This window comes from Lactuca sativa, chromosome 3 (genome assembly GCF_002870075.4).
Source record: "Lactuca sativa cultivar Salinas chromosome 3, Lsat_Salinas_v11, whole genome shotgun sequence".
In the NCBI taxonomy this organism is placed as follows: domain Eukaryota; kingdom Viridiplantae; phylum Streptophyta; class Magnoliopsida; order Asterales; family Asteraceae; genus Lactuca; species Lactuca sativa.
Window position 1 is genome coordinate 226237675 of NC_056625.2, and position 25721 is coordinate 226263395.

Consider the following 25721-nt stretch of genomic DNA (forward strand, 5'->3'; position numbering starts at 1 on the left):
AGAAATCGTTATGGACGAAGCCCATAAAACACGATACTCCATACATCCCGGCTCCGATAAGATATATCTCGACCTCAAGAAGTTGTATTGGTGGCAAAACATGAAAGCCGAAATTGCTACCTACATGAGCAAATGCCTGACATGTGCCAAAGTCAAGGTGGAATACCAGAAGCCTTCGGGTTTATTACAACAACCAGAAATACCCGAATGGAAGTGGGAGCGGATAACCATGGATTTCATAACAAAATTACCCAAAACAACAAGCGGGCTCGACACCATTTGGGTAGTTGTCGACAGGTTAACTAAGTCAGCGCATTTCCTACCGATCAAAGAGACGGATAAATTGGAGAAGTTAACAAGGACATACCTCAGAGAAATTGTACGACTTCATGGTGTGCCCATATCCATTATCTCGGACCGAGATAGTAGATTCACCTCAAGGTTCTGGCAGTCGCTACAAAAAGCTATGGGGACAAGACTAGACATGAGTACCGCTTATCACCCACAAACCGACGGCCAGAGCGAGAGAACCATACAAACCCTAGAAGACATGTTGAGAGCTTGCGTAATCGATTTTGGCAAAGCATGGGACACACATCTACCCTTGGTCGAGTTCTCGTACAACAATAGCTACCACACCAGTATCAAAGCTGCCCCGTTCGAAGCCCTCTATGGCCGCAAATGCAGGTCACCTTTGTGCTGGGCCGAAGTGGGGGACACACAACTAGCAAAAGGACAAGCAACTGACAACACGCTCACTGGGCCAGAAATCATAAGGGAGACTACGGAGAAGATTGTTCAAATCCGAGAACGTCTAAAAGCATCAAGGGATAGACAAAAGAGTTACGCAGATAAGAGACGAAAACCCTTGGAATTCCAAGTTGGAGACCATGTCCTACTCAAAGTCTCGCCTTGGAAAGGTTTAATACGCTTCGGAAAACGTGGAAATCTAAACCCTAGATACATCGGACCATTCGAGATCCTTGCCAGGATCGGTCCAGTGGCTTACAAACTTAGACTACCTCAAGAGCTCCACAACGTACACCCTACCTTTCACATATCGAACCTAAAGAAGTGCTTATCCGACGAGACCCTTGTCATCCCTCTAGACGAAATTGCAATAAATGAAAACCTCCAATTTATGGAGGAACCAGTAGAGATCATCGATCGGGAAATCAAAAGGACTAAACAAATCCGCATACCCATTGTAAAGGTCCGCTGGAACACCAAGCGAGGACCTGAATACACCTGGGAACGCGAGGATCAGATGAAACAAAAGTACCCGCATCTTTTTCCTAAAACTGTAAACTCTATCTTAGATTAAATTTCAGGACGAAATTCCCTTAACAGGGGGATGATGTGACAACCCTATATTTTCCAAAAGCATTGTAAACACTCGAAAGCTAAATACAACGAAATTAACCTCGAAAATAAAGTGTTCAAGTATCTAAGTTGGGATGCATCAAATATTAGATATCATGCCAAGGTTTCCAAAAACATAAAGAACGCTCAAAACCGGGTTATATTGAAGAAATTATAACCACTCGTATATTTACGACACGACGTTAAAACATTATTTGACGTAAAAAGTAGAATCTCAATAAAATGCATTTTAGCCTTAAGTATCTAAACAAAAGTCGTAGATCTCGTTGAAAGGTGAGTGTGCATAAAAAGATAGCCCAAAATGGACCTCGTATGAAGAAGTTACGAATTTTCAAAGTTTCGTAACAGTAGTAGAGGGCTAAAAAAAACTCAGATTGAAGATTGAGTGTTAATTAGCTATCGCCACCTAAACGGAAGTTGAAGATCTCCTCAGTAGTAATAAAATGATAAAAAGACAAACGAAAACCGACGTCGAATAAAGAACCTATGAATTTTTAACGAACTTTAGGAGGCCCGTCCTATTAAAAATATATCATTAAAAATAAAGTCAAAACTAGCCGACGGAGTCTAAATGAAAGTTGTAGAGCATAATCTCACCTACGCGTGGATATAAAGAACACGAAAAACGGAGCTCGTACGCGAAAGTTACGGAATTTAGAAGAGGACAGACCGGATTACGCCCCGCGTTCTCTGGGAGTACGCCCCGCGTACTAGACCCAGAGTCGAGTCCCATCGGCCCGCCCCCTCTACGCTTAGCTAGCCAGGAGTCGTAAGCCATGACGCCATATTACGCCCAGCGTAACGAGGTACGCGCCGCGTACTCCAAAATTACGCCCCGCGTACTCACTCTTCCAGCACTATAAATAGATGGCATGAGCTTCGAGTTTTGGCACACCTTCACAATTCCTCAGCCATTCTACCAGCTCCAGAGACCATTCCCTCACCTTGATTTCCGCACTCGAGCCCCCGACGAAGGATCTACGCTGCAGAGATTCCCAAGAACCCGAAGACGCAACTTTCCGCGGTCGAAGCTCTGCTCAACTCTAGCCTCTCTCTTCAAACTTAACGAGTGATTTCATACCCCTACTTTTCAATTCTTTTCACGTTTTAGGGGGGGGGGGAATACAAGTACATTACAAATCAAAGTATCATTTTATAAACATAATTATAATATCGTTCTTATAGGGTTTTGATACAAAAATAACTTTATGTTTAAAGGGCTATTATATCGCCAAGTTGTTGTTACCAAATGGGAACATACTTTTGAGAAACTATAATGAGTATAGTATTCCAGTTATTCATACATTTACATATACATCTCGACAAATGAAATACTTTCAAAAGAAGTAAAGTCTTTATTATCGTAAATCTGTTTATACCAAGTAATGTGAGACATTTAAACTTCAACGTACTCGTATGTATGCATTTCAAGTCCTGTATTATATACCATAATCTCTTGGAGAGAGAGCGTGATACTTGTGTATAGATCTATACGGGATTGACAACCCCGCACCTAAACTATTAGCTATAGTTAGACCGGCAGGTCTGGGGTGACAAATCTCATAACACTACAACACCTGAAGAATGTTGTTACAGGCCGTCAGTGTCAATAGTATTGTTATAAAACTCACATAAAAGTATAAAAACAAGTTTGATTTACGAGATTCATATATGCATTTCAGTTTTCCATTTTATTGTTAACACAAATTTTATCGTTATTATTCAAGTATGGAAAACACTAACGCACTCCAACACGGGAAACTTTTCAAATCATTTATAGAAAATATTGGATTTTCTGAAAACCTCATTCATCGATTTACTATCAAAAAGGACATACTTTTCAATGCAAAACACTTATGAACTCAGCAACTTAATTGTTGACACTTTTTCGAAACCACTTGTATTTCTCAGGGAATCAGTAATACAGGTAACCACCAGCTTTTGGAGAAGGGAATACTAAGGATGTTTTATTATTGAACATTTATCATCTTATTGTAATATTCTTTTGCTAATATGTATAATGCAACAACATACGTTTTCATTATATATGTGATGGTTGTGTTACTTTCTTTACGATATTCAATGGTTGTGATACTACGTGAAGTCATCCACCCCCGAATGTTTCCGCCATTCTAGTTTGGGGGTATGACACACTGCTAGGCAAAGTTCGATGCTGGGATAGGTAAAGTCTGGGGGTATAATACCTCATGATAGTGAGACCACGCCTAGGCATTGTTATCTAGATAACTACCCCTGACTTAAAATGTCTTGTGGTTCTTTCTTTTACGAACGAAGGTTCGTGGTGAAACTTATTCCATTCCCCTCATTTGATGTCTTTATTGATCCTCGTTTGCTGCCAGGGAATTTCCGAATCAACTTCGTCAGTTCGTGGTTCATATCGATTCCTTAGGCTAGATCTCGTAAGATCATTGTATAGGGTCAGTATGTAAGGATCGACGGGATGGGATATATTGTTTTAGAAATATAATTTATATGTGTTTATAACATTAGTGGTTTCGCAGGATCGAGATATACTTTATTATCACGTTGTTTGAACTAAGAGCTTTCATTCTCTGTGTTCTTTAGGTGATTGGGGTCACCAGGGATATTCGAACTAAGTGTTCATTAGATATTTGAACTTAGTGTTCATCAGGGATATTTGACTAAGTATTCATTAAGTTTTTGTGAATTAGGTATTCATTAGGTATTATTGAACGGAGTGTGTTCAATGGGTGTTCTTGAACTAGATGTTTATTAATTATTTTGAACTGCATGTTCACCAGAGGTAATCTAAGAACCATGGCAGCACTAGACTTTGTGCCAATTCCTTAGGGCAATTCTTAGGAATAAATGGGAGAAGGGTAATTGGTTCTTAGGGTAAATCATTATGAAATAGAGGAAGATAATGGGGGTGGGTAATTGGATTGATTGTTTGATAATTAAATATAATAATTATATTATTGTGGGTTGAAAACCCTATATGCTCACCAGGCTCCCAAGCCTGACCCACTCAGTTTTCTTTGCATTACAGGTAATGGCACAAGAGTATGAGTTGGTAGACTTGACGAGAGATTTTGGATTATAGGTCAGTAGTTATGAATAACTGTTGTAAGGTCTATTTTGTTCTATTTATGCTTTTGGTCTGTATTGAACATGACATCCCGAGATTTTGTTATAAAATGAAAATACATTTCTTTTAAAGAAATGCTTTGATAATTTTTATCATATTCTGTTTTGGGAACAAATTACGCAACTGTTTTCTTTAAAAGATTACTCTGATTTTAAAAACAAAGCATAAACAAATCAGTCTTTTCTGGACGTGAAATTCGGGATGTAACAGATAGGCAGTGAGGCTATAGGGTGGGGTTGCATAGCAAGACCATTTCTGAAAGCCAGGAAACAGAGATGTCATGGGGTACGCGGCGAGGATACAGGTAGGGTTATGCAGAAAGACCATTTCCGAGAGCCAGGAAACAGAGATGTTGTGGGGTACACGACGAGGCTACAGGTAGGGCTGCACAGCGAGACCATTTCCAAGAGCCAGGAAACAGAGATGTTGTGGGGTACGTGGCTAGGTTACAGGTAGGGCTGCACAGTGAGACCATTTTCGAGAGCCAGGAAACAGACATGTTGTGGGGTACGCGGCTAGGCTACAAGTCGAGTTACGTAGCAAAACCATTTCCGAGAGCCAGGAAACAGAGATGTTGTGGGGGCGTGGTAGCAGGGCCGCTATCGGGATGACCTTCTTGTCGGAGGGTATCCTCACTATAGCAGGTTGTAATGTTGATAACACTTCATCGATCGTCTGAGCACAAGAGAGCCATGATGACTGTGAGAGAGGAAGTGCCAAGATCATGGTGTGGAAGAAGCTTGTGATGCATGACTTATGATGCGTGACTTAGGAGAATAGCTTGGGCTTAGCAGCCAATGATCATGGAGGTGTTATGCGGGAGAGCATCGCGTGGAATGGATCGGGCTTAGCTGCTAGTGATCGTAGATAGATCACGTGAGAGGGCATCGCGTGGAACGGATCGGGCTTAGCTGCCAGCAATCGTAGATACATCACGCGTGTCACACCCCGCTAAAGCGGAAACACGAGGCGTGGCAGTATAAAGGGGTTCATAGCAAAAGTTAAAAGACAACACCAACCATAGTATTAAAAATCATTACAAATTTACAATGGGTTTGAACAACTTTTATAAGAAATTACAATGTAAATCGAAATACAACACATGCGAATGCTCCTATAAGTGATGTGTCCCTAAGTGCCACTTACTCGATGATTCTTGAAAAAGCATGTAAAACGAGCGTCAACTATAAAAATAGTTGGTGAGTACTCACAAATAAACAGAATAATATTGGTTCCATGAATTGAAATCAAAGTTTTGATAAAAGTTTCCAATAATAAAAGTATATTGTTAAAATGAGTATTAATTTTGTAAAAACCAAGTTCTTTGTCATCATGAGAGATAAAGTATGTTTCCCAAATAAGATGCAACATTCATATTCTCATGGAAGATAAAGTTCGTTACTCAAACGAGTAAACAAGTTTCATTGCTAAAATGAGCAACCAGTTTCGTTGCTACAAGGAGCAAACAATTTCATTGCTAAAACATGTATATAAGTTTTCAATAATAAAAGTTCGTTGTTGTAATGAGAAACAAAGTTCATTGCTATAATTAATAAATAAGTTTATTGCTATAATGAGTAACGAGTTTCGTTGCTAAAATAAGTATTCAAGTTTCATTGCTAAAATAAGTATACAAGTGTCGTTGCTAACATGAGAATACAAGTTTCGTATGTGCATAAAGAATAGTATGTGCATCAAGTTTCCATTCATGAGTTCACAACCCAAGCCTAATGACCGAATCGTGCCCTATAGACTACTATGTGTATCGCAAACATAGTGTATAAAATGGTAAAATGCACTCAAGCGAATTGTGCGAGTGAGGAGTTGTCTACCTCCTGATAGCGCTATCCATAATAACTATAGGCTCAAAAGAGTTAATGAGGTGTGTCTAGAGATTCCAGGGACTTCACCATGATACAGTCCTCATGAATTAAAGTAACATACATATACATACGAAATATAGCAACCAAGTTTCATACAAGTCAAAATAAATACAACGAACATGAAAAGTTTATGACATGCTTTTCCACCCCAAAACATTTAAAAACCGAAAATAGGGGAAGTCGTGAATACTCACAATATGCATTGAGATGATGCAAATGGTGCCTTGACTATGCTCCACTCGTACCCGGTACCACTATCGATTCCTACAATAATGGTATTTGCTAGTGAGTCTCTAATCGAAATCTAACATTAGTGTGTCAAAATTTAATGTTGATAAGTTACGAACATTTTTCTATGAAAATTTAATTTCAATGAATTAATTGTTATATAACAATTTAAGTGGAAAATTTCCATTATTGAAATGTTAATATTTAACATTTTAGAGGTGTTCCAATGATTAAATATTCAAAACGAAATCAATTTAGTTCTAAACTTTCCCAAACTTTGCATTTCAGTTTTACTTGAAGTCAAAGACCTTAAGGTAAATTTTCTTGAATTTTTTATTTGTCTATCTATTTTTTCACTATTTAATTCCATGAATAATCATAAAATCATGGAAAAATAGTAAATTATCATGAAAAATTCTTATAATTTTTTTGTAACTATTTTTAAGTGTACATAATCTAAGAAAAATATTAATATGTGTTTTCAAAAACTTTAATACAATTGTTCTAATTTTTGTGTATTTATTCTATAAAAATAGAAATAAATAGGTAACAGTTTCAAAAATTCACCAAACGTTTTTTAAAAGTGTTATTACATATACTTAATCTGTGAAAAATATAAAAATGGGTTTCTAAACTGTTTAACCAATTTTTATGATTTTTGTGCATTTATTCTAATAAAAACTGAAATAAATAGAAAACAGCTTCCGAAATTGCCCAAAATTTTTGTAACACTTTTATTATACATCTAGAAGCTGAGAAAAATATAAAAGATACTTTTAAATTAGTGTTGCTATTTTTCCTTGTTTAATCCTCTTAAATAATCATTAATTGAATAATAATTATTAAACAGTTAAACTAAATTACCAAAAAACATTTACAATTCATATACAGAGTAAATAATCTGGGAAAAATACCAAGTGTGGTTTTTATATGCTGAAATCTGATTTTGTGTATTTAAGTGTATTTAATCTTAGAAAATAGGAGAAAAATAGTATACAGAATAGAAAAATTATCAAAATGTTTATCTATCCTCCTAATGAACTAAAAGATGTTCTGGTAAATTGTCATAATTTTTGGATGAGTAAAATTATTTTTCCTGTTTTTAGTCCATTATAAATACAAAAATTGGAGAAAAATAGGAATACATTATGAAAAATTCTGAAAATATTTTTCTAAGTTTTCCACAGAGATTATAAGCTGCGAACATTATCATATACTCTTTTCAACTAATATAAAGCGGTTTTACGATTTATTGGGGCTAAACAAAAAGAAAATTCAAAACCATATTAAAAAGTAACAAAAACCGATGAAATTTAATTTGGAGTCATTGGTTAGCACATGGGGAATCCACGAATTTACTTAGGATTTATAGACCTCAGAAAGTATTTTATATGATTTATTGCCCTATTTTGTTGCAATAAATATAATAATTCGAGAAAAATGAATTATTTTCTGGAAATTTACAAAGCATCGTATTTTGTTGATGGAAATCCGGAAAAAATCGGATTTGGTCAGAAAAGGAGTTTTAGATATTATTTGGAAATAAATCCTTCATGAACATATTTGAAAGCTTTTAACAACATACTTTGATGATCTAGCATCTAAGCTTGAAGATCATCACATGCATGTTGGTTTGAAGATCATTCATGAGTTTGAAATGTTCAAAAATCGTTTTTGATAGAAAACATAGGGTGCATGTGGTGTTTTTCCATCAAAACATGTAGAAAAGTGCATTTTCATGATCTTGACTTAGGTTTAGGTCCTTGGATTTCACCATTTACAACATGCATGTTGTTTTTGGGTGAAATCCTACCACCATCATCATCAAAACTTGAAGTGAATGAACATGCACACATATTTTCTAAGAGAAAGGTGTAGAAGAAGAAGGAAATGCAAGAAAAACCTTGAAAACATGGAGGAAAATGAAAGGAAATCGTGTTCTACCTTAATGAACACCACTAGATGATGAATATTTTGAGCATCATGAGTGGTGAAGGTAGAGAGAAGTGAGAGAAAATGAGAGAGAAAGTGGATTGTGAGAGAGGAAGGAGTGATTATGTGTTTTGGGAAGAGGGGAGGTGTCTTGGGAAGAGGGTGGACGGTTTTGAGAGTATTATGCCCTCCTTCCGTTTTAATTTTATAAACAATTTCAATTCTTTTATAAAAATATCAAACTTTTTATAAAATATACACCCTAACCAAGTTTTTACTCATGAAACCTTGATTTTTGACTTATAAATTAAGGGTAAATGTTAATGACTTCAATTTTTATTTTCCTTGATTGTATTTCCTTGAATTTAATTATTTTAAGATAATTTTATATGTTTCATAAAAAAGTTTATATAATTCTTGATGTTAAACTTTATAAAATTTAGGTTTTAGGGTTTTTAGGGTTTTTGGAGTTTAATAAATCTTTGGACATCAAAGTGAACTGTATTTTTGAGACTTCAAATTATTTTATGGTATTATAACTCTTTTATAGTTATAAATAATGTTTGTAATTTATTTTTATCGGTTACTTGGCATTCTATGTAGTGATTCCGAGATTCAAGCGAAATTGAGGAATCAAGTATACTAGTCCTACTCTTCAACTTTGACTTAAGTTTCTATGAGACTTTGACCTAATTTCTACTTCTAGGTCAAGTGCATGATGTGTGTATATGATTCATGAAAAGGTGTTCGAGTCAAAGAGTGACCCAAATATGGATAGTCACTACAATTAAGTAGTAGTAGAATTGACATATCAATGTGAAATCTAAGTACACTATCCATTGATTCCAATTGTTTCCAAGTTTCTAGTAGGTTATAACTTAGCTTCTAGTTACTAAGTCTAGTATGTGTAGTGCCTATATGTGCAACTAAGTTTATTCAAATATGGAACTAACTCGAATTTTGACGGCTGTCACAACGCGGGAGGGCATCGCATGGAACAGATCGGGCTTGGCTACCAGCGATCGTAGATAAATCACGCGGAAGAGCATCACGTGAAATGGTCAGAGCAATGTTGCTATAATGGAGTCGGGCTGAGAAGCCAGGCGACTCAAGGCGAGAGTACTGAACCTCGCATGCGGAGCTTTCCGCTATAATGGAGTCGGGCTGAGAAGCCAGGCGACTCAGGGCGAGGGTACTAAACCTCACATGCGGAGCTTGCCGCTATAATGGAGTCGGGCTGAGAAGCCAGGCGACTCGAGGTGAGGGTATTGAACCTTGTATGCGGAGCTTATCGCTATAATGGAGTCGGGCTGAGGACCCAGACGACTCGATCCGAGGGTACTAAACCTCGCATGCGGAGCTTGCCGCTATAATGGAGTCGGGCTGAGGAGCCAGGCAACTCGAGGCGAGGGTACTGAACCTCGCATGCAGAGAATGCCGCTATAATGGACTCGGGCTGAGGAGCCAGACGACTCGAGGCGAGGGGTACTGATGTAACGCTCGTGTTTAAAGGCTAGGCATTAATATTCACCTAATGGTCTAGGTTAACTTTTGTAACTCATTTAGAAGAAATGAAAAGGAATTATGTGAATTTTATGTGAATTATGTGTTTTATGCTTAATTATTATGATTTAATTAATTAAGAATAAAAATAAGCATCAAAATTAAAGTGTGAGATAGGCCTGATATCTTTACATAAATTTGTAGTGGTCGAAACAAGGATTTCGGGGATATAAAGAATGCCGAAATCCGAGTAATAACAAAGAAGTTATGACCTGTCGAAGTTTCGCAACAAAACCGGCATGGTACCGAATGTCGTAAAAAGTGAGTTTTTGACAAACTACTTTTTAGCCTTAGTAATCTAAACAAAAGTCGTAGTATTCGTTAAACCGAGAAGTTCGATAAAAAGAACGCCCAAATCTGACTTCGTATGAGGAAGTTATGATTTTTCGAAGTTTCAGCTTAGCAGTAGACAGCTAAAAACTCGAATTTTAGATCGAGTGATTTTTAGCCGACACAACCTAAATGAGAATTGAATGTCTCGTCATTAGTAGCACAACGGTAAAAAGTCTGACGAAAACGGACGTCGGATGAAGAAGTTATGAATTTTTAACAGATTTCCTGTCCCGGTCTATTAAAAATAATAATATAAAATTAAAGTCAAAATTAGCCGACGAAGTCTAAACAGAAGTTGTAGAGCATAATTTTAGCTACGCGTGCATATAAAGAACGTCAAAAACGGAGCTCGTATGCGAACGTTATGGATTTTAGAAGTTTTTGCACAAAAATCAAGAAAATTTGCATAGTCACGCTTTTGCCACGTGTCCTCGCCTCGCATATGCCACGTGAAGAAATTTGCTGAGTCACCCTCGCATGAACAATAGCCACGTGATCCGACCCGCGTGTCGCTTGCTGATTAGACCGAGGGTGCGGTCCAATGATCTTCTGACGCCTCGCTTCTGACTCATCATCCGAGCCTCGCTGGCCCAATCCGAAGGCGACGCGTGCCCTTCGCGTGTCCGAAGCTCGCACCCACCAGCTGTCCTCGCTCCGTGGATGCCACCTGCCTTCGCTGACTCCTCCTTCTCGGCCGAACCCTCGCAGGTCTCCCATATAAATAGTGGCCTTGCGAGATCTTCCGGCTACTTTTGGAAAATGGCCATTTTTCACCCCTTTTTCAATATTTTAGCCATTTTCGCTTCCCCCGATGCCCCGAGATCATTTCCAACGCCCGGAACATGTCCCGGAGTTCCCGAAGGCCCGGAAAATTTATCTTTTCGGTTTTGAAGCCCAACCTTTCGCAGAGCCCGGTTTCTTAATAAAACTCCCGGTTTTATTAGAAACGATCGTTTTAGGAAACGAATTACTGTCCAATTATCATCAAATCAAGTGAGTGTATATTCACTTTCAATTTACACATAGATATGAAGTATTTACCTTAAAATACGTGTTATGTGTAAATATATTAATTGTTTATTTGAGGTGACTTTTGTGTTGATATTCTATACAAGTTTTAAACTGTATATATATTTTTATCTACAAATATGTTGGGTAGAACATGGGTAGATAGTTGGTGTGTGATAAAATAAAGTGATGAGAGGTATCGATGTTTAAGATGATCTAGTCATCTAACAGAGTATAGACAACGGCCACAGACTATTTTAGATAGTCCAGTGGAACGTTAGTAGACTCGTAATCGGTATGTATGTTTGACTTATATGTTCATAAAGTGTTCTTGAACTATGTTCCTTAGGTGATTTTGAACTATGTGTTCATCCGTTAATTCTTCTTTTTGACACTATTACGTGTCGGGGTACGGGAGCGTACGGGAGTACTTTATTAGTATTTTCCCTATGCTTTTATTTTGAAGAGATTTGGAGTCTTCGTTTCTTTTGTGAAGTGATCGGACGAGCTTCATGAGTCAGTGTTTCTTTTCCGATGCCGGATAGGGGTGAGTCTGGGGGTTCAGACCACAACCAAGGCATTAGTCAGTGTTTTCATTTCCGATGCCGGATAGGGGTGAGTTTGGGGGTTATATACCTCACGATATTAAGACCACAACCTAGGCATTAGTCAATGTTTCCATTGTCGGATAGGGTGCGTCTGGGGGTTATATACCTCACGATATTCAGACCACAGCCTAGGCAAAGTTCGATGCTGGATAGGGTGCGTCTGGGGGTTATATACCTCACGATATTCAGACCACAACCTAAGCATTGATAACTACCCCTGACTTAATTGTCTTGTGGTTCTTTCTTTTACGAACAAAGGTTTGTAGTTAAACTTAGTCCATTCATTCAATATCTTTATCGATCCTTGTTACTGCTAGAGGATTTCTGAAGCAGTTTCGTAGTTAGTTGTTCATATCGATCCTTTAGGCTAGATCTAGTAAGACCACTGTATAAGGTTAGTATGTGGGGATCAATGTTGTTAGTTCCTGTTAAGTAAACCTTGGTGATGATGTGACTTCGTGCCTATTAGGTAAACCCTGGCGACTATGAGACGTAGTGCCTATTAGATAAATCTTGGTGACGATGTGATGTCATGCCTATTAGATAAATCTTGGCGACGATGTGACTTCGTGCCTATTTGACATAAATTGTTGTAGGAAAACAATGTTGTCACCCCTAATGAAAAATCCTTAGGCTAGGTCCCTTGTGATAGTTGTTTTAGGGACGTAAGGTGAGGATAACATGAATGGATAATTGGGGTAATTTGGTTGACTGATTGATGTTTAAACATAATAAATTTATGTATTGTGGGTTGAAAACCCTATGTGCTCTCCAGGCTTCCAAGTCTGACCCACCCAGCTTTTTATGATTACAGGTAGTGGACCCCGAGCATAGTCGGATGATGATGATGAGTGATTTTGGATTATAGGCCATTAGTTATAAATAACTGTTGTAAGGCTTATAATGTCTTGTTTATGCTTTTGATCTGTATCGGAACATGACATCCCGAGGTTTTGTTATGAAATAAAAATATATATTTCTTAAAGCAAGGTTTTGATAAATTTTTATCATGTTTGGCTTTGGGAACAAATTTCGCAACACTTTTAATCAAATGATTACTCTGAAATTATTTTAAAAGCATAAATTAAATCGGTCTTTTCTGGCCGTGAAATTGGGGATGTCACAGTTGGTATCAGAGCATTAGTTTAAGCGAACTAAGAAATATCCTACGATTTCTAGACTTAAACTTAGAATGTTAAGTGATGATTGTGAGATGAGTGTCTACCATAATTTAGACATGAGCACTAGTTTATTTTAGGAAGGATGCCTAAAATGCTTCTATGTGCTAAATGTTTTGTGTTATAGCTATAATGATGCTATTATTTGTTCGGATCTATGGTCTGTTGCCGACCGGATCTGGAAACCTTATATGTGTAGGATTCTAAGCATACAACTACGATATTAGAACTAGCATATAAACGTTTCGGAGTGATAAGGAGATTTATACGTCTATCGTAAATAAGGCTTTCTTATCTTAAATTCTAGCCTGGTACACCGAACGTCTGCTTGGGTGTACAAAACGTTATGGTGGAGACTCGTAGAGAATTGAGTAAATAGAGGAAATGAAAGGCTTATGATAGTGAATGACACCTATCCGAAGATATCGTAAGATTGGTATCTTGCCTTTAGAATATGTCTAATAAAATAATGAAACGTTTAGAGGGGTACATTACATCTGAAGTACACCTTCGATTGGCAGGATGATGGAACGATTGGTGTAATTCTTGAAGTTGTCCCATTGTCTGGAATTTCCATCACCAACCAAGTTGAAGTAGAACTGATGATTGAAGATACTCGTTGAAGAAGTCCTAGTAGAGTCTAGGAAAATTCTATGGTTAATTGGAAACGTCCGTATGTGTTAAATTGTTTTGTGATTTTAGAACTTGGGGACTGCGAGACAGTACTTGGGACGAGTATGAGTAGGTGTGAATAGTAGTAGAGATCTATACTACTGGAAGCACAGGACTCACACTTGGATCAGGGAAAGTCACAAGGTTACCAAGAAACTAGTGATTGATTCCGTTTTATTCGGATATGTCATTACCATCGTTTCAGTAATGACTAAGAAGATGATTGTTATTCCGACCGTAGTGGTCATATCGAATTGAGTCCGACTACGATGAGTTGGTTATGTGGTTCAGAGAACCAAGTTCGATGTAGCAGTTGACTTAAGCCAAACTGAAGTAAAGGCTGATCAAAGCGATCAATAGAAGTATCGCGTTCGTTGTTAAAGAAGTTGGGCTAGGTTGTATTCTGACCCAAAGGGATGAAGTGATAGCGTATGCACTGAGGCAACGACGCTGGCTAGAGTTACTCAAGGACTACGACTGTGAGATACTTTACCACCCTGGTAACTCAAGTATTGTTGCTAATGCTCTCAGTCGGAAGATGAATCTTGAAAAGAAAAGGCCCAGAGCTTTGAGAATTGAAGTTGTCTCTATAATTGTGGGAAGTATAAAAGAAAGCTCAAGAGGAAGCTTTAGAGAAAAATGACCGAAAGGAAGAACGTTTGGGATGAAACGTTGGTGTTTGATACAAACGCTCAAAGACTGAAGGTATTCAAAGATAGGATTTGGGTACCTAAGATGGGAGGAGTAAGAGGATTTTTGATGGAAGAAGCTCACAAAACCATGTACTCGATTCATCCTAGCAATATGAAAATGTATAGGGATCTAAAACCCTATTACTGGTAGCCGACGATGAAGCTTGAAGTTGTTAAAGTATGTGGTTGAGTGTGTAACTTATGCTAGGGTTAAGGCACAACATCAGAAACTATATGGGAGTTTAGATCCTTTACCTGTACCCATGGGTAAATAAGAAGACATCACTATGGATTCTGTGACTAAACTGCCCAGAACAAGGAACGGTCACGACATGATCTGGGTGGTCGTTGATCGCTTCACTAAGAGTGCGCATTTCATAGCAGCCAACGAGAAATGGTCTATGGATAAACTTGCAAATTCTTATGTGAAGGAAAGTGTGAGGCTTCACGGTGTTTCGTTAACGATTGTATCCGATCGTGACAGCCGTTTTACCTCAAGGTTTTGGAGGAGTCTATAAGAGGAATTGGGTACCAAGTTGTGTTTGAATACAACTTACCATCTGCAAACCGATGGTCAGAGCGAATGAACGATTCAAATGTTGTAGGATATGTTGAGAGCATGTACCTTAGAATTTCAAGGTAACTGGGATGAACACTTACCTCTAGTAGAATTCACCTATAATAATAGTTTCCAATCAAGTGTTAAGATGGTACCTTATCACGCTTTGTATGGAAAAAAGTGTCGGATGCCATCATGTTGGCTGGAAGCTGAGGAAAAGCAGTTTATGGGACTTGAAATAGTCCATTAGATTGCTGAAAAGTTGTAAGTGATTAGGGAAAAAGATGTTAGCTGCTCAAAAGAGCTATGCTGACAAGAAAAGACAACCGATATCATTCGAAGTTGGAGATTCGGTTTCACTTAAAAGTCTCGTTGTGGAAGGGACTTATAAGATTTGGTAGAAGGGGAAAGTTGAGTCCAAGGTTTATTGGACCATTTAAAGTTCTTCAGAGAATCCGGAATCAAGCTTACAAGATAGAATTACCAAAAGAACTAGAGAGTATTCATAACACCTTTCATGTGTGTTATTTGAAAAAGTTCACAGGAGGTGTGCCCGACATAATTCCCTTTTCTGAAGTAAGGTTGGACGAGAACATGAGGTTAATTGGAGAACCTGAGGCAATCGTTTACCTTAAGACTAAGAAGTTGTAACGTAAGATAGTCAATTTAGTGCCTATACGTTGGAAACATATAAATGGGCCAGATCCCACCTGGGAAACGGAGAGTAACATAGTGAGTCGCTACCCGTAGTTGTTTGTCATTGTGTGATTCCGGGGACGGAATCATCCTAAGGGGGAGAGAGTTGTAACGCTCGTGTTTCTAGACTAGGCATTAATATTGACCTAATGGTCTAGGTTAACCTTTGTAATTCATTTAGAAGAAATGAAAAGGAATTATGTGACTTTTATGTGAATTATGTGTTTTATGCTTAATTATTATGATTTAATTAATTAAGAATAAAAATAAGCATCAAAATTAAAGTGTGAGATAGGCCTGATATCTTTACATAAATTTGTAGTGGTCGAAACAAGGATTTCGGGGATATAAAGAATGCCGAAATCCGAGTAATAACAAAGAAGTTATGACCTGTCGAAGTTTCGCAACAAAACCGGCATGGTACCGAATGTCGTAAAAAGTGAGTTTTTGACAAACTACTTTTTAGCCTTATTAATCTAAACAAAAGTCGTAGTATTCGTTAAACCGAGAAGTTCGATAAAAAGAACGCCCAAATCTGACTTCGTATGAGGAAGTTATGATTTTTCGAAGTTTCAGCTTAGCAGTAGACAGCTAAAAACTCGAATTTTAGATCGAGTGATTTTTAGCCGACACAACCTAAATGAGAATTGAATGTCTCGTCATTAGTAGCACAACGGTAAAAAGTCTGACGAAAACGGACGTCGGATGAAGAAGTTATGAATTTTTAACAGATTTCCTGTCCCGGTCTATTAAAAATAATAATATAAAATTAAAGTCAAAATTAGCCGACGAAGTCTAAACAGAAGTTGTAGAGCATAATTTTAGCTACGCGTGCATATAAAGAACGTCAAAAACGGAGCTCGTATGCGAACGTTATGGATTTTAGAAGTTTTTGCACAAAAATCGAGAAAATTTGCATAGTCACGCTTTTGCCACGTGTCCTCGCCTCGCATATGCCACGTGGAGAAATTTGCTGAGTCACCCTCGCATGAACAATAGCCACGTGATCCGACCCGCGTGTCGCTTGCTGATTGGACCGAGGGTGCGGTCCAATGATCTTCTGACGCCTCGCTTCTGACTCATCATCCGAGCCTCGCTGGCCCAATCCGAAGGCGACGCGTGCCCTTCGCGTGTCCGAAGCTCGCACCCACCAGCTGTCCTCGCTCCGTGGATGCCACCTGCCTTCGCTGACTCCTCCTTCTCGGCCGAACCCTTGCAGGTCTCCCATATAAATAGTGGCCTTGCGAGATCTTCCGGCTACTTTTGGAAAATGGCCATTTTTCACCCCTTTTTCAATATTTTAGCCATTTTCGCTTCCCCCGATGCCCCGAGATCATTTCCAACGCCCGGAACATGTCCCGGAGTTCCCGAAGGCCCGGAAAATTTATCTTTTCGGTTTTGAAGCCCAACCTTTCGCAGAGCCCGGTTTCTTAATAAAACTCCCGGTTTTATTAGAAACGATCGTTTTAGGAAACGAATTACTGTCCAATTATCATCAAATCAAGTGAGTGTATATTCACTTTCAATTTACACATAGATATGAAGTATTTACCTTAAAATACGTGTTATGTGTAAATATATTAATTGTTTATTTGAGGTGACTTTTGTGTTGATATTCTATACAAGTTTTAAACTGTATATATATTTTTATCTACAAATATGTTGGGTAGAACATGGGTAGATAGTTGGTGTGTGATAAAATAAAGTGATGAGAGGTATCGATGTTTAAGATGATCTAGTCATCTAACAGAGTATAGACAACGGCCACAGACTATTTTAGATAGTCCAGTGGAACGTTAGTAGACTCGTAATCGGTATGTATGTTTGACTTATATGTTCATAAAGTGTTCTTGAACTATGTTCCTTAGGTGATTTTGAACTATGTGTTCATCCGTTAATTCTTCTTTTTGACACTATTACGTGTCGGGGTACGGGAGCGTACGGGAGTACTTTATTAGTATTTTCCCTATGCTTTTATTTTGAAGAGATTTGGAGTCTTCGTTTCTTTTGTGAAGTGATCGGACGAGCTTCATGAGTCAGTGTTTTCTTTTCCGATGCCGGATAGGGGTGAGTCTGGGGGTTCAGACCACAACCAAGGCATTAGTTAGTGTTTTCATTTCCGATGCCGGATAGGGGTGAGTTTGGGGGTTATATACCTCACGATATTAAGACCACAACCTAGGCATTAGTCAATGTTTCCATTGTCGGATAGGGTGCGTCTGGGGGTTATATACCTCACGATATTCAGACCACAACCTAAGCATTGATAACTACCCCTGACTTAATTGTCTTGTGGTTCTTTCTTTTACGAACAAAGGTTTGTAGTTAAACTTAGTCCATTCATTCAATATCTTTATCGATCCTTGTTACTGCTAGAGGATTTCTGAAGCAGTTTCGTAGTTAGTTGTTCATATCGATCCTTTAGGCTAGATCTAGTAAGACCACTGTATAAGGTTAGTATGTGGGGATCAATGTTGTTAGTTCCTGTTAAGTAAACCTTGGTGATGATGTGACTTCGTGCCTATTAGGTAAACCCTGGCGACTATGAGACGTAGTGCCTATTAGATAAATCTTGGTGACGATGTGATGTCATGCCTATTAGATAAATCTTGGCGACGATGTGACTTCGTGCCTATTTGACATAAATTGTTGTAGGAACACAATGTTCTCACCCCTAATGAAAAATCCTTAGGCTAGGTCCCTTGTGATAGTTGTTTTAGGGACGTAAGATGAGGATAACGGGAATGGGTAATTGGGGTAATTTGGTTGACTGATTGATGTTTAAACATAATAAATTTATGTATTGTGGGTTGAAAACCCTATATGCTCACCAGGCTTCCAAGCCTGACCCACTCAGCTTTTTATGATTACAGGTAGTGGACCCCGAGCATAGTCGGATGATGATGATGAGTGATTTTGGATTATAGGCCATTAGTTATAAATAAATGTTGTAAGGCTTATAATGTCTTGTTTATGCTTTTGATCTGTATCGGAACATGATATCCCGAGGTTTTGTTATGAAATAAAAATATATATATTTCTTAAAGCAAGGTTTTGATAAATTTTTATCATGTTTGGCTTCGGGAACAAATTCCGCAACACTTTTAATCAAATGATTACTCTGAAATTATTTTAAAAGCATAAATTAAATCGGTCTTTTCTGGCCATGAAATTGGGGATGTCACAACTGAACCTTGCACGATTGGGCGTAACACCCTAAAATATATGTGTCTAGCTCGTGTGACCAGTCTAGGTTAAAGTAGAATGGTACCTGATGCTTTGCTGCATCGCTAGTCGTACTAATAATTGATGCCTCGATGTCTTGGTTGCGGAGAGCTATGTTGCAGTTCTACTTAGAGCTCGATAGTGTAGCTACTGTTAAGAGGTGCGTAGCGAGACTGCTGTCAAGAACTGGTCCGCAGGGCCGCTAAGGTCCAGGGGACGAGCTGCTAGCGATAGGTGGGCAGCGCGACCACTAAAAGCTGGGCAACAAGACTTCCGAGGGTTGAACATCGGGGCTGAGCTTCCGACTCGGAATATTAATATCACCTTGGGAGTGCACTATCATGCATAACATCAACTCTTAATGTATTTTAACTCTGCCCCTTCAGAATCACTCATTCATGGTGTCGTACCAATACTACTTCCCCCCCCCCCCCCCCCCCCCCTTCTCTTTTTTTCTTTAGAGGAGGCGAAGACGGATATATTGCCGCTGAAAAAGGAGATACATAGCTGTTGGAAAGAGCTAGGCGACCCAAGTACTAACAAAAACTAGTTGGTGTGGCTGCTGAGAGCTAGGCCTTGCAGCTGCTGAGCTGGGCCGCATTGCTACTGAGAGTCAGGCTGTGCAACCGCTGAGAGCCAAGCAGCGCAACTGCTAGGGGCTAAGCAGCGAGACTAGCGAGGGCAGGTCAACATGAGTGGTGAGAGCTGAGTAGCAAGACTGCCTGAAGTTGGTCAACACAACTGCTGATAGTTGAGTAACACAATTGTTGAGGGCTATTTCAAAATGTTTCACGAGTAGCAGTAGTAGGGTACTACTCTTCTCTCCCTCCTTTTTTTATATATGTCGAATGGATTGGGTCACAACACATCTATTGAATTTTATTGGACAGCAATGCAACACACAGTCGTTAAATGGATGATTGGCAAAATTGTTTTGGGAAAAAGCCCATAATAAATCATAGCGAGCCCTAAATAAATGTGTGTGGGCCCAATTCGAATTTAGGAGCCCAAATGCGAATCCATAAGCCCAATTTATTTTTCCATGTTTTTTTTTTGAAGCATTGAGTGGTACGTATTGCAACGTATTTTGCTGAGCAGAATCGTAAAACTTAATTATTGTACTACTGATTGTCTAATTTATTCACAACCCATTTGTTATGTTGAAACACAAAAAGAAATAGTTGCAGCGTCTTAAAAGTAACTATCCCATTCTCGTAGGAGCCCAGGTTGCTTTTTTTTTGTTAAACGAATCGTACACAAGGGCCCAAAGGTGGCCTGCCATGCTCATTTTTGTTTGTTGTTTGCCTACTACCCCGTTACCCTCGTGTTCACTGAAGAGATAACGCACAAAGAAAAATGTAGGTGTCGACTGGGATCTAGAAATTGACGGGGGCTACTTGCCGATATTCATCGTCTGTGAACGAGATCGAAACGGCCAGCTCTGCCGACGACACTGGTTTGCTGAGTTCGTTGACCGAAGATGCTTTTGGTGGTGCCTTGGATTAGGTCGGCGGCGCTGCTTAGATGTGTCGGTGACTGCAGGAGATCTGACGACAACGATTTTTGGTGGTGATCTACGCTGAAGGTGTCAATGGTTCTTCATCTGTGGATTTTCTTCGTTTTCTGTTGACGAATCAATTAGAACACAACCGGAGGTTACTGTAATGGAGGAGCAACGATGGACACTGATGACATGTTCTTGCTTCGCTGGGTTGTGTCGCGCTGACAATGGATGACCGATGATGTCAAGGTTTTGATTTCCGCTTAAGAATTGAGATAAAAAGGGGTTATTGGTCGATGGGTGGTTGAAGGTGGGTTAGATGGTAATCGTCTGTAGGAAGTGGCACGAAGGTGACTGGTGTTGCTGATTTGCACTAGGTTGCTATCATTGGGGGTCGACATATGATCACCGTGGTGATTTTTGATGGTTCCTCGTTGGAGGTCAGTAGAAAATGTCGATCTGCTGGAGCTATTACGGATGGTTCCGGTGGCGGTAGTTCTTGGTGATGACGACGGCGATTGGTGGTGCCCTGGTTCAGGTCGGCGATGGCTGTTGTCCTGCGTCTCTCACTGAAGGTGACCGGAGGAGGAGCAGTCGATGTCGGTTGAGTTTGGGAGCTACTGGTAGTTTGGTGCTCACGTTCCACCTAGAGAAGCTCATATTTGAGGAAGTCTTTGGCTGCCTGGGAAAATGTGTTGACCCTGTGCATAAGGGATTGGATGGGGTCCTTTGTTTCTGATAGCTATGTCCCTTGTCTTGTCATTAGTCTGGTGCACCTTTACCCTTTTTTTTCTCTTTTGTCGTTTGTAGAGCTTGTAATATTTTGTACAATAAATATGAGCTGAGCTGTGAAATTTTATCTGTGTATGCATCTTTTCATTTCTTTGCGTAGAAATCGCTTTTTGTCCCTCTTTTTTTTAAAACCATTTACTGGAATGGTAAATGAAACATAAAGGTAACCTTGAGATGGGTTAAAAATGAGTAAATGGTGTGGGAAAGGCATAATTTAAGAACATAAAAAGGTTAATTTATTTCTACTTCAAGTTTCAAGACTTCTCCTCCCATCTCTTTTTTTTTGAAGGTTTTGTTAAATGTACTGTTGGGTTTTGAGCAGTCTAACACTTTCTAAGTGTGCATGCAACCCTAATAAACTTTAGATCTATGTTTGTCTAAATACATGCAAAATAATAATTTTTCGAGGTTCATAACCTATCTAACATGGCATGGGGAACATTTAAATATAAAAGAGTTAGATGAGATTACATACCTTTTGATGTGACTGATTCCTTGGAGTTTGAGAGCCAAGCACCAATAGTGTGAATGCCTCAAATGGAAATCACAAATCACCACAAACACTTGGAAAACTTTAGAGAATGTACACACACTTGCAATTTTCGGCCACACACAAGCACACACATTAGTGGCTATTTCATGCAACATAAGCATGCTTATATAGTGTACATGGTTAGGGTGAAACCTTAATAACCCATGACCTTTCCTTTTCCAAGGATCCATGGATTAAAAGCTCCATGGATCATCCATGGACTTCCATCCAAGCCTAGCTCATTAACAAATGAGTGTTAGCCCACACCATATAAAACCAATAGCCCATAATCTAATTAGTCTTCCTTTTAATCTCTAAATTAATTCATAATTAATTTAAGACTAAGACTAATTAAATAACATAACTTCATATTAATATATTATAACTTATAATATATTAATAAACATATGTGTATAACTCTCATAAAATTATCCATAAATTGTTCGGGTGAAGTGCAACCCAAATGGACCATGCCGGGTCGGGTCAAGTATATACCAAATAAGTTATGGACTTAGACACCTTATCCAACATGTACAAGTGACACAGCTGTATGTACAAATGGGTATTACACCAAGTAAAAATATGCACGAAAATGCACAACTTGGGAAGGGTTTTCTGATGATTTATGAAGAAAAGATGAGGTAAAACTCATAAAAAAAACTTATTTTTTTCTCATCTTGCTGAAAAAACCCAAGAATAAAAACAAACACGGATCGAATAAATTAAAAACTTTTCGTTTCTCTTCAGCTTGCTTAACAAGCTATCCAAGCATGAACAAAGAAACAGGACAAATTTATGTTTTCTTTCTCTAAACTTCTGAAGAGAAAACATCATAAATACAAACAATGGTGGATTATAAACTCAAAAACTTGTATAATTTTCTTTCCTCCCCAACTTGCTAAATGGGTCACTGAAAAGAAAACGAAGCTAATCTGAAATGTCTTTACGAATTTGATAAGTGTTTGAATGAACAAAAACTAGGGTAGATCCAAAGATCTTGTCTTAAAACGAAACAAATCCATAGATTTGAACAAAAACACTAAGCAGATCCGGAGATCTGAACGATAAAACACATCAGATCAAGAGATCTGAACAAAAAACACTACAGATCTTGAGATCTGAGCATAAATATAAAATAGATCTACAGATCTGAACTGAAAATGGAGTAGATCTTGGCAAGAGCCAAACGGATCTGAACAAAATAATGCTAAACATGAACAGATCTGAGCAAACCTGAACTGAATTGCAACAGATCTGAACAGATCTAGGCAAGAACGAGATGATTTCTGCACGTTCAAGTTCGGGACGGCGCCAAATTATACAACATCGACCTCCGACGAGTCTTCTGGTCTTCTGCTGCGGCGGAGATCTGGACATCACAGTGCAAAGTCATTAGAGCCGCCCCAGGGACTATGCCCCGGGAGTGGCCTCCGACGGTCAATTTAGATCAACTAGAAGATCTGATATGGTCCTCCATAGCTGGAGAGAACCATCTTGGTGCTAGAGGTGGTTTATGGTGGCTGACGGCGGCGGGTGGCGGCTAAGCCATGGGGGAAGATCCCTCTCCATGGAGGAGGTATTGTTCATTATATAGGGGACAATTAGGTCAGGCCTTGGGCCAGCTTAATTTAGACCCAACTAGCAAGGAGCTAGGCAAGACCGCCCGGAGGCGCCGGGCGGGGCTGGCAGGCGTGCACCAGGAAGGGATGACAAGGGAGCGCCTGGCCGGGCCGACAGGAGAGTCCCCAGCAGGGCTGGCAAGGGAGTCCCTAGCAAGGCTATCAAGGGGGCGCCAGGCAAGGCTGACAAAGGAATGCAAGGCAGGGCTGGTAGGAGCGCGCCAGGCCAGGCTGGCGTGCTAGAGTAGTCTAGGCCATGCCAATGGACCATATATCATCAGTATGATATTTAATCGATTCTCAATGGGTTATTGCAGTGAGAACATCCTTTCCATAACTATACAATCTAGAAAAATTATAGAAATAAGTATTCTACACAACGATCTCCTAAGAGTGGGCATATCGCCGATAAAAGGGCAAAATCATCAATTGAGCCACCCCAAGCCATTCTTGAGAAAAACAACGAGGAAGAATCATCTAATGGTGAAGAAGCTCTTGAGACAGATGAAACGATTGATGAACCTGATGCAAATGGGGATACTTTGAAGGATGTACCTATTCCCATTCTTGCTAAATGGCTACATGAACCTGATGATAAAGACAGAATAAGTGCTTCCCATTTCAGAAGAATTTTCCAGTGTTCATGTGGAAAATTGGAACAATTATTCGAAGCAAGATATGCATATTGCATTCAGTCTAAGATAGGAAAACAAAGGGAATTTGATGCATCACTAAGGAAACTTCGTGGGGAGGAAATTAATGTATCTGAAGAGGCAGCTGAAATCAGGGTAAGCATTTCAAACCATTTCTTTTTCACAGAATTATGAAAATTAAGAGGGGTATCAATAATCAAAATCTTGCAACTTTTCCCAAGAATATATAGAAACACTGGAAAGGCTCCCAAAAGCCAGACTAATTGATTTGTTTCAGAGCAGATACTTGAATTCTGTTAATGTAAATTTATGTTATTGTTACTAGATCTTTTAGATAACACTCATGTAACATGAAAAGGTTTAATTCTAACCTTGTTTTATCCACTTCTAATGACAAGATAAGAGTTGGGCTGATGACCTGTTTGGGTGTTTCATGTCACTCCACTCCATTTACAGCAATCATATCGACATGTGGTTGTATACATCACATACAATTCAACTACATTAACATCTCTCTCTCTCTCTCTCTCTCTCTTTCTCTATGTATGCATTTATGTGTGTGTGTGTATGTTTATGTGTCTATGTATATCTCTCAGTGTAAGAGAAAAAGGCTTTTTATGGTCAAACCAAAGTGCATTAATTTCTTAGAATTCCATATGCTGTATATTCAGAGAGGAACAGAACTTGAAAGACTCCAATGGCTATCAGAGTATATATCTCAAGATTACATGGCGGGAATTTGAAAAATTTGTCACACCCCAAAACCAAGAACGGCGGAAATGTTTTGGGGCGGAGGACGTCATGTAAAGTATGACAACACAGTAAATGTAAATAAGCAAACAACATCATCCATTGCATTAAGTATATAATTTTAATACAAGCGTGTTCTGTACAGTTTTAGACACCAAAAATAATATGTAAATCGAAATGCTATGATGAGCCTTGAATGCGCTCCATCTTCTCAAAAGCTGGCATCGGTACCTGTCTACTGATGACCTGAGAATACAAGTTATTTTGAAAGAGTTTATCAGCATTAAGCTGGTGAGTTTATAAGTATTTTAGTGTCGATGTTTGTTGTCAAAAACGTCTGAATCGGTCTCAATGTATAAGTTTGTAAAAATGTATGTAAGTGTTTGTAAAAGTTTGAATCTCTCAGAAAAACCTATATTTTCTAATAAAGTAGCCTTCTACCAAGGCTTAACTGTTTTGTATGTTCGTTTGATTAAAAGTGTGTAATTTCCCAAGTGTAACTATCTTTTAACAAAATATAGTTTGTACATAAATGGTTAAGTGAGGTTATCACTAAAAAATGTAATGGGTAAATCATTGTAGTACTGTAGTTTTGTATTATAGGAACTACTGCTTTACTAACTACCTTAAACCAGATTTATATTAAGGTATAATGTGATAATTGCACCATACTATCGACTGATAACAACGACATAATGAATGGTCGTAATAACGGAATGACGTTTGGCACCCGCAGACCTGCAGGTCCGGCTGTAGCTAGCAGCAAGGTGTAGGATAGTCAATC